This window comes from Halyomorpha halys, unplaced genomic scaffold (genome assembly GCF_000696795.3).
Source record: "Halyomorpha halys isolate HHAL.00 unplaced genomic scaffold, Hhal_1.1 Scaffold1488.1, whole genome shotgun sequence".
NCBI lineage: Eukaryota > Metazoa > Arthropoda > Insecta > Hemiptera > Pentatomidae > Halyomorpha > Halyomorpha halys.
Window position 1 is genome coordinate 189,121 of NW_027107596.1, and position 17,635 is coordinate 206,755.

Below are 17,635 nucleotides of genomic sequence, written 5' to 3' on the forward strand. Positions count from 1 at the left end.
CAATTTGAGTGTTGAGTTATATGTCTTTTGATAATCATTACTTAATTAAAATTATCAATACTTAATTAATTGCATTTTTTCTGATTACATAAAGGAATATATAATTACTATTTATACATATGAATTTTTCCTATGATTGTTGAGTGCTACAGAAAAGCTAGTGCACCATTTGTTGCTAAATTAGATATTAAATAATATTATTTAATTTTTGACATGTCACATAAGGCTAAGTATGATATAGGACAAAGAATAACGCTTGAGGTGTAATCAAATTAATATATCGGATACACAATGTTAAGTCTAATTTGTAATTTTTCTAATCATCAATCTATTTACAACTTTATATTTTTATACTACTATAAATTACACAATACATAGATATATTATAACGATAGTATCACGAGTAGCTGATCCTGTTGAATATCGATCCCTGACTCCGGTGATTGGTCCATATTCCTCCAATATCCGGAGAGAAGATAATTGAAACAAAGGCTCTCTCCCAAGGCCTGGTGGCGTGCCCCATTAATTATCATTAAGTTGAGATTGATCGCAGCTGGCCGAGGGCACCTAGTTATTGTGAATATAAGCCCCCCTCCCCTGCAACGTCTCTGTCTTATCGTTTAAAGGAGGCAGTCCTTCGATGTTTCGAATCTATTCGAAGATGATATCGATTTATTTGGTCTAATAAATTCATCACGCGAAATGTCGAGGTCGTCTTGTCATCGATGAACTCTATCAAATGGAAATAATAGCGAAACTCAAGATAAATATTCAATGTTGTTGATTTTTTAATGTTGGTTATTTTGTTCTATGTTATTCATATATTCAAAAGCTTTTTCCGATGAAATCTTCAAGAAACTCCGGTTCGGGCCTCTTGATATGAAAATTAATCAAACTGATCTCATGCAAAGTAATATGACCTATAAAAAGGTAATAATTATGTAATCGACCACGTTTGTGAGTTTTTATTATATTAAATCTGTCTTCAGAATTCTCATTAAGAATCTTTTCATTCGGGCCCACCAATTCAAAACGGTTAGATTTAAGACTAGTGTATTTCGTCTGTTCAAGTTCTTTTATATTCAAAAGCATTATGGTCCACAAAATGAAAACTTAATAACACACCATCGTTAGAAAATGGTGGTACCCTGTAGATAATCCAACCCCACCTCGTAATGCAAAAATGGGAAAGGGTAACAAAAAAAAATCTCGTTCTTTTGTTTTTTCTTATGAAAATGTAGGGCGAAATTTATTGTAAATATTTATAATTTATCAGTTCTTCGAACTAATCAGTTTCCCAATTTCTTTTGTTAAATATAAAAAATGCAAAATTTTCCTACGCTGTGGTTAAAAAAAAAATATATTCGGAACAAATTATAAACATATAGTAAGAGAATAGGGCTGAAAGTTTTAGAGAAATACCCTCTGAACGACATAATATCTTAAGAGACAAAAAACTGGGAGAGGACCAACTTATTATGCCGGTTATTTTTAAGATTCTTTTCATGAATAAAATTAGCAATTAAGCCAGTCCATAAAATTGTCATAAATAAAATTACATTATGATAATAAAATTATATTTTTTTAAATAAGGACTCATATTATATAGCGTGGAAATAATCAGCAATCATTCAAAACTAATTTATAAAAAAAAGAGTCTGCAGGTATGAGTGGCAAAAAGTTTCGAACATAGATATTTAAAAAAAAAAGTTGCTTCTCTGGATATACATAAAGAAGGAGGAGATATGTGTTAAGGAACTAATTTATGACAAAGTCAACCTAACAAACAAACAAAGTCACTCTTTTCGGGACGGTTGTAGCCGAGCGGGCTTGAACACCAACTTTAGCTCATGACTGCAGCGGCGCCAGTTTGAATCCTCCCGATTCGTCGTAATGCTAATTTCTGGACTTCGAAACTCAGCCTTGTTAGGAGAAACATATTTTAAAGACTATAACGCTGTAAAAATCATAACATTAGATAAATGTATATAGAGATCACACTTATTATTTGTCCTTGAAATATTATAATTTATATAACATTATGAACAATATTTAATTGAAGTTTACTTTAGTGTTCTCTTTGAACAATTATCTAAAGCAGGTTGACCAACAACATATTAAAATCTGTGTAAGGTTTTTTTTTTCCCAAAATCCAGCATCTTAAGAGGTTGGCCAATTCTTGTTCTGAACATCTTATATTACTTACAATATTTCATAAATAATAATATTGTTCCATAATTTAGTATGGAGATCATCATTGTAATTTAAAAACCCTAATCACTAAATTTAGCATAACAAAGTTTGTCTCATTTCCGGTGGTCATAAAAAGCTTAGAAATTACCATTAATATTCTAAAGATTAAATCTTAAATGGTCGCACTCTTTAAACAGATTTTAATAAGGAAGGGGTGATAAAGAACTAAATGATTTCTTTTTTTCCTATTGTATTGCAATTTCAACTTTTCTTTGTGAAATGTTTTCTTCAATCCATTAATAAAACTCTTATTCTTGAAAATAATTTATATTTGTAATAAAGAATAAAATTATTATATTTTTTATTTTTTAGGGAAAAGTAATTCATAGGAGCCATTCTTCATGTAATAATAGAAGCAGCTAGCGTTATTGCAGTAGGTTAACTAAACACACATATCAGCTCTCTGCTTTGTGTGGAGCCTAGACATGCGATCTCACTCTAGCTCTGCTTAACCCCGCAGTTAATTATTTATTCGGTATTCCAGTCCTTTTTTATTCGACTGAGGCTATTAACCTTTGTTCATTAAATCCACCAAATCATGAATTTGTGATATGGTGATTGATTATCCGAAAGTAACACGCCATCTCCCAAAAGCAGCAAACACTCTGCTATCTCTGATTACATAACCTGGCTATTTCTATTCTGTTTATCTGCCATTTATTCATGAGACAGATTAGAATATTAAATGAGAAAAGATAATTGGGCCAATGCGTTTTCAGTCCAAAATATATTCTGTTTTATTTGTACCCGTAAATAACTATTTTCTTTTAGTATGATTGACTAACATGTATAATATGTTGCTGAATAGGATAAGAAATATTAAGGATAGCAATTAATAATAAAGATATGATCCAGTAATGTAATAAAAGATAGTAAGAACTATGAAGAGAAAATTTCAGCAAAGTGATGTAATGAAGTAAGAAATAAAGATATTTTCTTTGGCGGGTCGTTTATTCTGATGTTGAAAGTTTCCCCGTCAATAAAGTTGCCCAGCTCCAGCCCTTCTTTTTCTTTTTTCTCTTTCATTTCCTTCATACTTTAGACCAATCACACCAAAAATAGAATCAAAAGTATTTAGATATTATTGTCATACGGTTTAGTTTTAAAAATTAATATTTATTGAAATCTGCAACTTTATTTCGATAATTATGTAAATATAAAAACAAGTGAAGAATTAACAATTATGAACTTAGGAACACCATTTTCTATGAAGTTTTTTTGTGTTCTTTACCCTCTAGAATACGAAAAAAAAAATTATATCATTTTGGAAATTTTTTATATTACTATTTTCTGCCTATACTCTTCATGAATTATAAGGTTATTATATGACGCTGGAACGGTTTTGTATGGAGTGAGAAATAGATGTTACCAATTTTATAAAATAATAACAAAAGGACACGGCCCGTTAAAGAAAATGTTTATTAACAAAAAACAAGTCAACTTTGTTTTTAATGTCCCACAATTTTTTTAAAAACAAATATCTATAGAAATCGTAAAATAAACGATATTGGACTTGATTTTTCTAAAGAATTTTTTGTTCCAATGTCCGGTGTTCTCCTAAGATTCATAATGCTGAAATTACAGAATGCAACCACAGAGTAGAGTCAGATATACTTTATTTATATTAATGAGAGTAGATACAGATTCTATAACATACTCAGTACAACTACTATCTACAGACTACAATGTACAACTTGTCTTCTAGTGTCCTCTAACAACTCGACTGCTGCTTGATTAACTTTTTCACTAAAATAAAGTGATATTTATATACTATATGAAGGTGAGGACGGTGAACTAGGGTCAAAGAGCAAACAAAAGACAAATGGCTTCTCCAAACCTGGAAACAATATATCAATATGATAGTTATGTAGGAGTATTCTATGAGAGTACAAGTGACACTTTCCCAGCTGAGGCTGTAAAAGAAGAGCTGCAAATGGTACGTATTGGTAATAAAAAATTACCTTTCCAAAAAGAGGCCACACATCCTAAGGCAGTACCACGTTTTTATTGTTTTTGTTCGGAAGATACATTTTAAATCTATTAAATTAAACATTGACATTATTAAGCAAAGGCCAAAAAAAAAATACTATAGTATACCTCAAAAATATTCTTATCCTCTTATTTCGAAGCTAAACAAAAAAACAAACATCATTATTTACATGATTTTGAGAATTGCCTTCACAATTTTATAAATAGATTCTTTGAAAAAAAAAAAAACTTAAAAAATTCTCGTCTTTAACAGATTAATAAAAATGTTTACAATCACAATTTGTCAAATTATGGTAGTAATGAAGAAAGGAGAGTAAGGAAGAATATTTAGTAAACATTATTGACTTCTATGAAATAATTATAATAATTTAGAGAGTGAAGTCATCATATAATCTCTTTTCAGCAAGCATCAACCTTATTTTGGTCAGGCATGATTATAATTTTGTTTTATTGAAGACAGTTTTTCTTCAGGCACTGTGGGCATAGTTATTATTATAAACCTTTTTGTGGAGATTATATTTCAGTTATACAATCTAAATAATTTAGATCTTAAATTTTTCTCTCCACCAATCGTTTTTTGGTCTGAATAATGCTTAATTTTCGAAAACTCTGAGGTGCTGTTCGTCCCTTATTGTATTAGGCCACGTTTCACAACCATGATAAACTGCAAAAAGCGTAATAACTTTATAACTTATAACTTTTAAGTTTCTGAATAGAAGAAGCGAGCTATACAATTTCTAAATTGAAAAATAAGTATTTCCCAACTTTATTTATTAATTTCGTTTTTTCTCGTAGCCCCAGAGAGCCCTACTGAAACAATGATTATCGGAAAATACAATAATTGGCAATCTATTCAATTTACTTTCACATCTGTTAGTTTCTTCATATTTTATCTTATAATCTCTCCAGTTTATAATAAAATATACACTTACCATAACAATTTTTAATTACTTTCCCCAACAATCCCTCTTTGGGTATGTGTTAATTAAAAAAAATAATAAAATTTGAAATGTATGTTCATCCTAGAGGAAAATAGTTTTTAATTAATGACAATTCTGATGCATAATTTTATTCACCTTTATCTACGGAATAAATAGTTTTTTTTCATTTTTTTTAGTAACTTAGACGACCAAAGTGTTTGTAGAATTGCTGTATCTAGTTTGTGAATCTTAAACTGGTTCCTGACCGGTTTCACTTCTCAACCTTAACTTAGACGTCCCTTTCCCCTAATCTCCAGTTTTCAGAGTGCATCGTAAATCTTTTCTAGCTTTCCTAAACGGGAAACTAGATTGTTCATTCAAGTTTTCTTTTAAAAGTTATACAAATATGTAGGTGGTATTTACATGTGATTTCAGACCTATGTACTGTTTTGTATATTATTAAACCTAAATGAAATATCTAGTGCATGGAGGTCCGCCGTCAAAAATGTAATATAAAAATTATTTTTATCAAAACAATTAGTAATATAGAAGGTTAGTTAATTATTTTTTAATTGTAATTGTCAGGCAGTTTTACAGCTGTTTAACAAAACTTTTAAACTTTAATAAAAAAAAAAGAAAACAAAGTATAAAATAAATTAAAATGGAAAGAATAATTAAAAATCCCATTATACGTTCTTTCTCTCTTTCTGTTCTTAGCCGTTTTTTCATTTAGTACCTTCGGCTAAATAGTTGCAAGAGGGGTGGCATGTAACACGAATAAATTACTTATATTTTATACTTATCTAATATTATATTCTAGCGTGGAACAGAACGAAGTAGTATAAAACCTAATTAAAATAGTTTAAAAATACCAGGAATGCAAGTCGATTTTTCGATTAATCCTTTTTTGTTATTTATATTAAATATAAATTATTATATCAAATGTAATTATTTATTACATGATTGATGTTATTGTAATTGTAATAAATTACCTATCTTAGTTGGATACAAACCTTCTTATTTCTCACAGTTATCCGGAAATGTATATACCTTACGGAAATATTATTCGAAAATACATTACTTTTTAAAGTTTATTTTTGATTAATTCATTGTTATGTTAAATGTTAGTCGTGTATTTGGTGTGTTTTTGTTTCACTAACGTTTGAAACTTTCTGCTAGTGTGTGTGTGTGTGTTCTATTGAAAGCCCTATCTCCGGTCAATGACAAACAACTTCCTCTCTCCTTCAATAACGAAATTCCAAGATCGGATATTGCCTTGATTTTCGATGCGTGGAATTGATAGGGAATCAAACCTCTTTGTCACAACTATATAGTATCCACAGATATGCAGTCCAAATTTCTTATATTTTATAGCAAAAATCCTAAGCTGAGAAAATTTACTAATGTTTTTCTTGATTATCATTCAAAATGGACAATAACAATCAGCATCAAATAATACCTTCTTACCTTTTCTGTTTTATTTAGAAATTTTTAAATTTAAATTATTCAGAATTAATTAGGTATATATTTATTAAAAACTTTACTAATAATTCCCAACCAAAAATCCTAATGCCAGCATACGAATCATTAATCCAAGCTCTGACGGCTTGCTGCTTGTCAACGTGACTCTCGAACGAAGTTGAGTGTTTGCCCAGGGACAACATGGCTTGTACACCGTGGCCTATAACACTATACCACTCAGCAAGGAGGTCCTAAGACAACAGCCGTATATTGGAGCACGGTGAGGAAGCTAGCAACTCAATGAGCAAGCTATTCATGTCATGATGTTTGTTTTAGCAGCTTGATACAAAATTTGTTTGCTCTTCTGTTTAAGAGCAAACAAATTTTTGATCGGGTCTCGATTATTTTAATCTCTTCAATTTCTATTTTAATCTCTCTATAATATCTTCGATACATTAATCTGATTAGAAGAAACTGTTTAAGTTCAAACTTCAAAGAAAAAGATTTGTTATAGATCAATATAATAAATTTAAAAAAATGCAACGATTTTTGTTATTTAATAATTACCTGAAATTAATGTTAAAAAAAAACATAATTATTATACATAGTAATTCGTTTATAAATCGATACTTAGAAACTTTTAAATAGCATTAATGACCGCTAGTCATCTGGTTATGTTTTTTTTCCAAAATTATTTTTCTTTTAATTTACTTATTATAAAAAACGAACGATAATAAAGTACAACTAAGATGAATGATTTTTTCTTTTCTTTTCGTAATTTTTTGACTGAGTGGATTCAAAATCCTGCAAATTAAGCGTAACCTTAAAGTTTGTTGTGATTAACAGTCATACATCATTCACCATTTGAATTTAAGGAAGAAAAATGAGTAGGAGCCAGATGGAATAAGGTTGTGAAAGTTGGGGGAAAACGTTCTGGATTTTTTTTTTTTTTAATTTCAATTATCAGTGTTATAAGCTGTATGTTACAGTTTGACGATAGCTTTCTGTACAAAGACTTGTTCATTTGATTAAATGAACATAATATTTGGTATAACAAAGAATCTGAAATACAATACTGTGAAAGGGGCTGAGACAGGTTACTCCATTTAATTGAATGAAACACGAAGTGTAAAATATTATTGATCATTATTCTCCTGTACCCCCAATATGTAGTAATAATGGATATAAACTCTTGATCAAAATGAACGCCCTAATTAATTATTTTAACTAGAATTATATTTTATCAATCAATTAATAATATTGATCTTTACTTTATTTTTAGGAAAACTGGATAATTAATAATCAAACATTAAAACAACATATTACCTTTATTATAAAATGGTTTTTAAATTACAAAAATGGAACTTTAATAAACATTATAAATCTGAATTAGCTTTCTCAAAATTACAGTCCTATCAGTATTTAGTGTTACGTTCCCTGTTCTTGATTACTGCTTCCAGACTTTTTTGAGGGATATTCTCCTACCCTTCCAGTGCAGCTTCTTCTAGCTGTCTCAGGTTGCTAGGAGCTGGAAAACGACTTAAAATGTTTCTTTTGAGTTGGTCTCAGATATGGTCAATTGGGTTGAGTTCAGGACTATGAGCTGGCCAGTCAGTCCTTTCAATATTCCCCTCATACAAGTGCTGTTCGGCCGATATTTCCTGATCTAGAACACATTATTTTGCATAGATAAAATTCTTTTTTAAAATCTCTAGCAAAAGGCACTATTACATGGTTTTATAGGATTTCTTCCACATGCCTTGCTGCATTCAAAGATTCTCCTCCAAAAACCATCAACTCTGTGCGATCCTTCATTGTGATACCAGTCCAGAACATGATTGAACCCTTACCGAAAGAAAGACGAGGAGTAATATATCATTGAGCAAATCTTTCCCACGTCATTTAGATGTCTGAATTAAACCATCAGAAGATCTTAGAGTTATTCTGACCTCTTTAGAAAACAAAACCCTTCTCTTATCATCGAAATTCCCACTAAGGTGTTTCCTGGCTAATCGCAGTCTCACTATCCGTTGTTCCTATTCCGCTGAAGAAACTTAAACCACACTCTCACAAATATTTACTCACAGGAAGAGCTGAAATTGTGACACGTCTAATTCTTTAAATGAGGTTATTGTGCTTGACAAGATTCCGTCATTTCTCTCGACTGTGACTTTTGGACGCCGTTGTTCATTCCTCCGTGTATGAGTGCCAGTCTCTTAGAACCGCTGGAGGCCCCCTCCCAATAGTTGTGAAATCAAAGTCGCCTGCCAACTTCCCGTTGACTGTATCCTCTGAGATACAGCTTCACTGAGCCCTGACAGCTTCGTACCCGGTTAAATGCCTTGTGGGGACCATAAATCGAAATTTAAACAAATTCAATTCCGAAACCTGAAAACTTCATCAAAATGAACATTTACGTGGAAGAAACTGCAGTAAAACTGAAAAATAAACATTTTTTAAAAAATATATTAATTTAATTAATTCAATTTCAGTTGAGGTTAAAGGCAATAATTTATTGTTTGTAAAAAATCCATGGATATTTTTGTAAAATAGGATTTATGGCTATTAGTGGCTTATAGTGGTTCGTTAATTTGATGAGAAGTGTATAACTGAACTAACCTTAGTGATTGGTAAGAAATGTAGCCATTGCGTTAAAAATAAATCTCTGAAGAAGGCGATACTCTGTCATAATGATGTATCTTAAACTTGTGAGAAAATATTAAAGTTCCCATTTCAATAGTAGGATGAATTAAAATATAAATTATTGTTTAGAAGGCTCTCGCCATTGCAAGTATCCCTTAAGGGTCCTCAAGTGACCCTTTTTGTTCGTCCTCACAACGAACATGACCTGTACGGTGAACGAACATCACAAGGAACATCTTGTACAATGGCTTCAGTTTTACACCGATTTCATGAAAATGTTTATTTGTATTAATGTGAACAGTTATTTGAATTAGACAAAAAAAAACTGAAATAACGACATACTTTTTACAATAAAACATATTTTTTTTTAATAAAACTTAAATATCAAATCGCAACAATTAAAAAAAAATGTCATGATTGATTTTTTTAATAAAAATTCATTGGTATTTTTGAAAACTCGGAGTCGGTATTAGAGTTGAAGGGAAACATTTGAGAAGGAAGTTTCTTTATTTTTTATAAATAACTTGCCACGAGAGCCATGAGATGTAGAAAGTACACCAGAGATCTGCTTCATTAGTCTATATTCAATGGACCGTCAGAAGTAAAAAAATGACTGAATGCTGCAATAATATTCTAAAGGCTCAGACGAGCAGAATCTTGAATGGATTTTCTTTTTTTCTTCCCTGCGCTGATACGATTGAATCAAAGATTGGCTAGCGTTTAGGGAGGCCACATTTTGAATTCATGTCGAGTAGGACCCTACTTCCTATCTTCACAACCAACAATAGTGCAATAATATACTCTTTCAACTGAAAGTACTAATTTTATTTTAAACCCAACTAGTATTATTGTACTCTGAGAATATCAACTATTTATTTTATGGAACTATAATTATATATCGGTCATTATTTCACTAATATTAACTTGAACAATATAAATCAGTGATAAAATACCTTCCTTTGCATTTTTTTTTCTATTTTTAGTACTATGTTTGCTAAAATTAATAATTTGTGTTTATAATGTAATGCATGATATTTATATTGAGGTGTAGATAGTTGACCGTAGTTGAACGTAAACGTCGGCATAAAATAAATAAATATGGTTTTGTTTATTTATGTTGTTCTTTGCTGACCGCACCCCCCGACAAACTTCTTCAAGCATGATATTTGTATAATTAATATTTTATATTTATATAATATGATTTATTATTAATAGTAATACTTAGTAATTTTACAATTTATAAGCTACTTGTTACTCTTTTCAAATTGTTACAAAGATTGGTCATGGAACTGATCCTACTGTCAATATCTAACTATATTGCATGGTAGGCCTATCCTAATGTCTATCTGTGACGTTTAACTTTATTTTTTCTTTTAGTGTTTTTATTTTCCCATGATTATTTGTAGTCCTTTTATCTTGTTCATAATATGTCTTTTTTTTTTTTTAGAATAATTGCCTTTTCCTCCCATTAATCATTAATGTCATCAATCATGTTTTTCTCATTTTGGTTACACTTTAATTCTGTACATTATGTCGACAAATTTCTTTAGTGACTGTTTTATAGTAGACTATAATCCAGTTATTTTTGTAGCATGGATAACTCTTAGCTGTGTCCTATTGTTGTCTTTTTGTTAAAAATGTAACTAATAGAAATATATTTAAATATTATATGAGTGGCGAAAATAAGATCAGGCATAACCATCATTAACAAAATATTTTCGTTATTGTTGATTTATTACGAATAAATCAACTTATGGGGAGCGGGTTGCAAAGTACCAACTCCAAGGACCGGGTTAGAATCAGCCTGAGGTATATAATGATTTTCTGTTTCACTGTAGCCGTGAGTTAGCTCTGTGGGATTGGGAGCCCTCCCGGATCCACCCAGTCTCATCAAATGTGTACCCTTAGTTAGGTAAAAATCTGGTGGTCATGTCTGAATCTGACAAAATCGCCTCTTTGCATAACCTTGGCCTAAAAATAGTAATTTCTTACAAAGTACTTCACCCCTGACCCTCCATTGGTTGAAGTGGTACAGAGAAGTCAATTAAATCAATATATGAACTAGAATAGATAGAAACAAAGAGGGAGTGGAATTAGGCTAAATCCTTACAAATAAATGTAATGAGCATAATCCAAGATGCAATTAAAAAAAAAAGTAAATGCATAGTCCACAAGAAAACAGTTGTAATTAGAAATTAAGGCAATATGTGTAATTAAGACATTTCTTAAATATTATGGTTATAAAAATATCATTTCAGTACAACTGATAATAAAATATTTTATTAATGGGACAAGAAATAAAAAGCGAAGTTATAAGTATTAACAGTTATTAAAAGGGAAATTTATTACGTTATTTATTTATTAGTTTATTATTTCAGATAGTAAAATTGTTAACCCTTAGTCCATTGTTAAACAATAAAGATGATAAGAATAAAATAATTAAATATTGTTTATGTTGTTTACTTCTTAATAAGAACTAATACTGCCATTTTCTATAGACTTAAAATACCATTAAGAATTTATCTCTTCTGTTCATGTTAAACTCAATCTTTAATTTCAGCTCGTTTTAGTTTTGTGCGCCTTTTTTTGGTTTTTAATCCTGATAATAAATGTTGAGGAAAAGAAACGATGATAACATCTTCAACTTTTATTTTTCGCTTTTCTTTTCATTCTATCTTGGCCCTGAGAAATTCTGAGAGAGAAAATCTGGTAGGGATTATCTCCAGCCTGGTATAAATTTTAAATCCAAGGAACCCCTTAATCAAGGCGTGGCTATCAGGAGATCTGCTGCCCTGGGCCTGACATAGATCTAAATTTAATCTCATTCCTGTCAGGTTAATTTAGTATCCTTAAATCTAAATCCTATGAAGGATATTGGAGGATCACTCCGTTTATATATTCTAAAACTATATTTTAAAAAACAAAATATATTTGTTATTATCAATGCCATACCGAGGTATACTTTCTTCACTGCTATCTAAAACTTAAGTCTCAAGTCCAAAATTACAATATAATTGTAATCGTAATAATATGTATGATCGAGATTATTGAAATCGGATATGTGTTGGACAATATTGGGTTACTACGCCCCTACAGGGATAACAGTGTGTGACCTCTGATAGTAAAAGGCGTGGAATAGCAGGTAGAAAAAGAGGAAAAATTTGCCTTCTGATTGGTTGTTACAAGGTTATATTAAAAATAATCTTAGATTTTCTTGTAGTTTTCTTTCTCATGTTATTTTCGATTAAACAACTTGTTTCAAACATTTTTTGAATTTTAAAGGTAAGTGTAATCAATTGTTGTTTAAATTCTGTCTATGATTAAAGAATCTAAAGGGCAGTTTTAATTATAATATCTCTTCATTACGAAGTATTAGAAAATATGGCTGTGGATATAGACAACTCCTCATTTTTGCTCCAAAGTCTTCTGATGTTTTGTTTATTTTCTGATTTTTTTAAAGTGAAACTTCTTTACCGACGTTCTGCAACTCAAGAAAAACTATTAAACGGAAGTGAATTGATAACGTAACGTGAGGGGTGAAACGGAAATGGTCGGTGAAGAAGGGAAGTAATGCCATTTTTTGAGGAAAATGTTTGTATTGTAAAAGGAAAGTTGGAGATTACAGTTGTTATTAGTCCTGACAGTATCGGTCCGATTAATAGCGCTCCTAATAGCTTTAACTCTCCTATTAAAATATTAAAACATTTCTGATAGAATTGAGTCAAGAAATGGCAGTTCAATTCTAATTATTATTATGTAATAGTTTCTGCCTTAAGCTATCAGAGGGAATGGTTATAGCTCCTCTTTGTAATGAGGCATAATTGAAAAATGTCTCTTGAAATTAGATAAGATAGAGCAATAAAAGGAATGACGACGAGTTTTTGAACATTTTAATTAAGATATCTTGAAAACTAAAAAACGGATATGCTTACTGTAAGTAAGGGAAATGTTCAGTATTCCATTCTCTTTTAAATAAAACATAATTCAAAGTTGTATCATGATGCTGCACCAAGTTAGGGAGAAACAAAGTGGAAAAGTGCGTCAAAAAACATCATTTGGGTGAATAATTAATTATAGTAATAGATTTGAACTTTTATTGTTACTAGAACAAACACATAAGCGATAGCCATTTTTACTTTCACTTACGTGAGTGTGTGATCAGCGTATCTCGTAAAAGTCGTTCCAAACTGAAATCACCTATTTAAGGTTGTTGCCTGGGAGGCAAAGTGAATTTTTCGCTGAAATCGATCGATCATTTTATAGAATCGGTTTATCACTTTTTTTTATAAATACGATTCGGGAAAATATAAGATAATCATAAAAATAGCAATACTTTCAACAAGAGCCCACCAATCTACATGAAACTTGGAGGTGTTAGTAGGCTAGTAAGGGAAGGTTGTAGGATGCGCGCACCGCAACAGATTTTTGTTTGCCTAGCCATGTTCCCGTCCTAAACACTTTTATTTTGCTATGCTAAATTTAATTAAAAAAAATTTATTTTTAAGGTTCATTTAATTAACTTATAATATAATTTCACGCGGCCATATTTTTATGTGTATTCTATATTACTGAACAACGGATCGATATTTTAGAGTTTGCAGAATCTAACGACTTTTTTTATATCCTGCATGTTTGATCCTCTTAGAGGAACAAGGTAAGTAATAAGAAAGGTTAACTTAATCTAAATAATTAATAGATTCTCGACAAGATAAATTATTTTTTTGGAATATCTTTTTTTCAGAACATGTATATGTGAACAATATATACATAATGTATGGGTTTTATCTTGACCCTTATCACATTGATTAATCCTCTTTAGATATATTTAATCAAGGGAAAATGTATATTATGTTAAAAAAATCTGTCTTTTGACAGAACTTTTTTTTTAAATTTAATTTAATGTTTTTAGTAGTTCTTTTGTTCGACTATGACAGCATTAAATAGCACCAGCTATTTATTGATCCTCTAGTATTTATTGTTTTATAATTAATTTTAGAATGTGGTGCTAATTCTTACCTATTCGTGACCCTTGCTCTAATTATTGAAATACGATATAAAATACATAGGAATACAAGTAGTATAAACTAGCGATTTTTTCTTTCATCTATACTTTTAGGAAACTGAGGTTTATATTTCAGACTTTTTTGATTGCTATAAGAGGGTCAAACATGCGGAATATCAAAAAGTCGTTAGATACTGCAAACTCTAAAATATCGATCCGCTGTTTAATAATATAGAATACACATAAAAATATGGCCTCGTGTAACCGCTGTCAAAGGTCAGAATAGAAACTGAGTTTACGATGGGATTACTTGTAGTAGACATATTTCGTTATTACCGAGGTTTGTGGGCTCTTTTATTTCTCTGACTATGAAAAATGGTGTGATAGAATTTCTTTACTATTCTCACCCATATTCTGATTGTTGTATTATATATTCATATAAGTACGTGGTTAAAAAATGAATAAAATAAAGACTTATGGTGCCTTATATTTTATTTCTTTCTGTTTACTTTTTTAAGTACGTAATTTTAATAATATATTGGTCTCAAATGTAAAACTCATAACGACATTTTTGGCGCTATGTTTGTTTCATAATTTTATTTTTTTTTTATAATCGAACTTTATTTATTGATAGACATTACAATCTCCCACACCGTTGCGGACAATAGGTAATAGTGATGAATGGTCACATTCTTACTAAAATAAAAATGAAAAAGCTGTGCTAGATAAGCAAAGCTTGTACCATCATTAGCTGCAAAATGAAAAATAAATAAATAAAATCTCTCTTAAAATATGCACAAACAGAAGGATAAAGAAAATGAACATAATCAAACTACGTCCATGAAAAAAATAAATAAATAAAATAAAATAATGATAAAAATAAAAGAATCTCTAGTCACATTTACACTCCTATATGCAATATTTACACAATCGACCTGAGGATCCCTGATCCAACTCTATTCCCCACGTGTGAGGGGAAGAGCAGAGCTCATAAGATCCCAGCGCATCCCTCACGCCGCATCACTGGTATTGAGCCAGTGGAGGCTGAGCAAGTGCACTAAAGCCGCAAACACTCATCTTGAGTGGAGAATCTGACCATTGCCAGTACTATCCATTTTTATTTTACATAAGTCTCATGGCCACTGCCGTTTCAACCTTCGAGGTGGATTGTAGGGATGGGTGGAACTAGATATGGATTGAATCAAAGGATTAGGATGATTGGAAAGGTTTATATGGAATTTTGAGAATTTGGTTGGTCTGAGGTCAAGGACAAAAGGGTATGAAGGTCATGGTGTGGTGATCTGTTGGAAACGTAATAGGGTGCATTAACTATGGTTTTAAGGATTTTGGATTAAAAGGATTGGATACGTTTGATGATCGACGGTTTAGCTGTCCCCCAAAGTTGAAGTCCGTAGGTCCAGATATGTCTGAGTATAGTATTATAAATTAGAAGTTTGTTTTTAATTTAGAGATGAGAGGTCCAGCTATAATTTTTATTATAGCTGCTTAAAGATGGGTCGAAATCCTCTAATTAAGATTAAAATGTATTGTCGACGATGTATCAGATGAATGATTTTCATTCAGAAAGAAGCCAATAACGAGGTTATATTAGGGTTAGGTTAATATAACATTATATTAAAATGTTATACAATCGGTATGTTTCCCAAGTTAAAACAACTAGTAAATTCCTTCAGATCTGAACGTTAGTAAAATATATGTATATATACTTGACCGTAAAAAATTAAATAAAAGAAGATGGTCTGGGTTGCGGTCAAAAAAAGAACAAATAGTTTATAACTATTTGTGGGGCGAAACGTCGGACATTAAAATAGTTATTAACTATTGGTTCTTTTTTTGACCGCAACCCTGACCATCTTCTTTTAGTTAGTAAAATATATTTAAGAGTAAGGTCGTGCACCAATACCTAGTTCTTTTGCACATCTTCAATACCAATTAGATAATTTTGAGGAGTGGTGGGTATACACAATGGGATTTTATCCTTTTTTTTAATACCCTTCCTAGTTAGTCATTTCTGCAACACGGGGAGGGTCAGAGGGTTATATACACGATTATCTACCTTATTCTAAAACTATGGTAGGGGGTCAAGATTTCGTGGGTCCGCTGCAGAAATAAAGCTGCAAAGAACTACGCCTTAACTCCCTGAGCTACAGACGGCTCAAGGGATCAATCTAAACCAGAAGTAGTAAAGTGGAATTTCTAAAGCGTAGCATTGTGTTTGATGGTTAGTGGCACATCTAAGACACTCCTAAACTAAGCGACATTTTTTAATTAAAAGCATGAAGTATTATCTAAGTGCGTTGCTGGACATAACTAATTGTTTTAATTAGGAATTATTGAAACTCCGTTCAGTTACAATAAAACTACCCTGTAACTTACACTAAATTTTATTAAGGTGGTACTCCAATATCTCTTCAAGGAACCTAAGTCCATTGTCCTGCCAAATTTACGATCTTGAAGACAGAATAATCTTACAACCGCAGTTTCTAGTTCAAATACGATCTTCGTATCTTCATACTTTCAGTTTGCATAGGGTAGCCAATAAGTTTAATAGAAAATTTTGCTATTCTTATTATGATTATCGATCAAACCGAAAGTTCGGCTATACATTGATTCATTTTTCCTCTTTTTGGTTTCTAATTCTCTTCGGTTGAATTAGTAACCTAATATGTTATTCACAAACATTCACTTAATGATAAAATATTGTTTCCTTCTTTTACACTTAGGTGTAAATTTGTGTGACCTCAAATTATATTTCTTATTTTCATATGTTGAGTGAATGCAAAACCTTTTTCTACATTCAAAGTTACAATATATCTGCACCGGCATTCCATCTTATCACTTTTGAATCATGATAAGGTGGTGATACAAATAATCTAATGAACAGATTTGGTGACCGATTGTATTTTACAGTTACTGAGGAGGATGTTCTGTGATCCGCGATGGGCTGCAACTTGACCAAAGACGTGACACCCCACGTCGAAGAGGACCACAAGGCGAACGAAGAAAAGCACTCTTCGGCTAAGAAAGAAAATCACACTTCGGCCAAGGAAGAAAAGAAACAAGAAGTTCAAATTCAATATCAGCCAGGTAATTGCTGCAATAAAGGCTCCAGCATTTAAGTCACCCAAGAGCACCTCAATAAGCGCTTTTCACAGCCCAGCACACTTCGATGCAATTCCAGTTCTACTTCTAATATTGTTCTTATTTTGCCTTCTCAGGCAATAATTAAATTGATTCAAATCAAGAACTTGAATAATATAAATTGGAGAAATATATATAATATATTTGTATTTCAGGAAACACTCTCTAGTACTTATAATCTAAAATACTTTAATGAAGAAGTAGA

General features: G+C 31.0%; 1 long non-coding RNA gene across 1 annotated transcript in view; it reads left to right on the forward strand.

Annotated features, from left to right (window-relative positions):
- LOC136795430 (uncharacterized) overlaps nt 1-17,408 on the forward strand; it is a 73,089-nt gene extending 55,681 nt beyond the window's left edge. Inside the window, exon 3 of the long non-coding RNA XR_010843029.1 lies at nt 17,200-17,408. This is a non-coding gene — a long non-coding RNA (uncharacterized lncRNA). The remainder of the gene's footprint in view (nt 1-17,199) is intronic.
- The last annotated feature ends 227 nt before the right edge of the window (nt 17,409-17,635 follow it).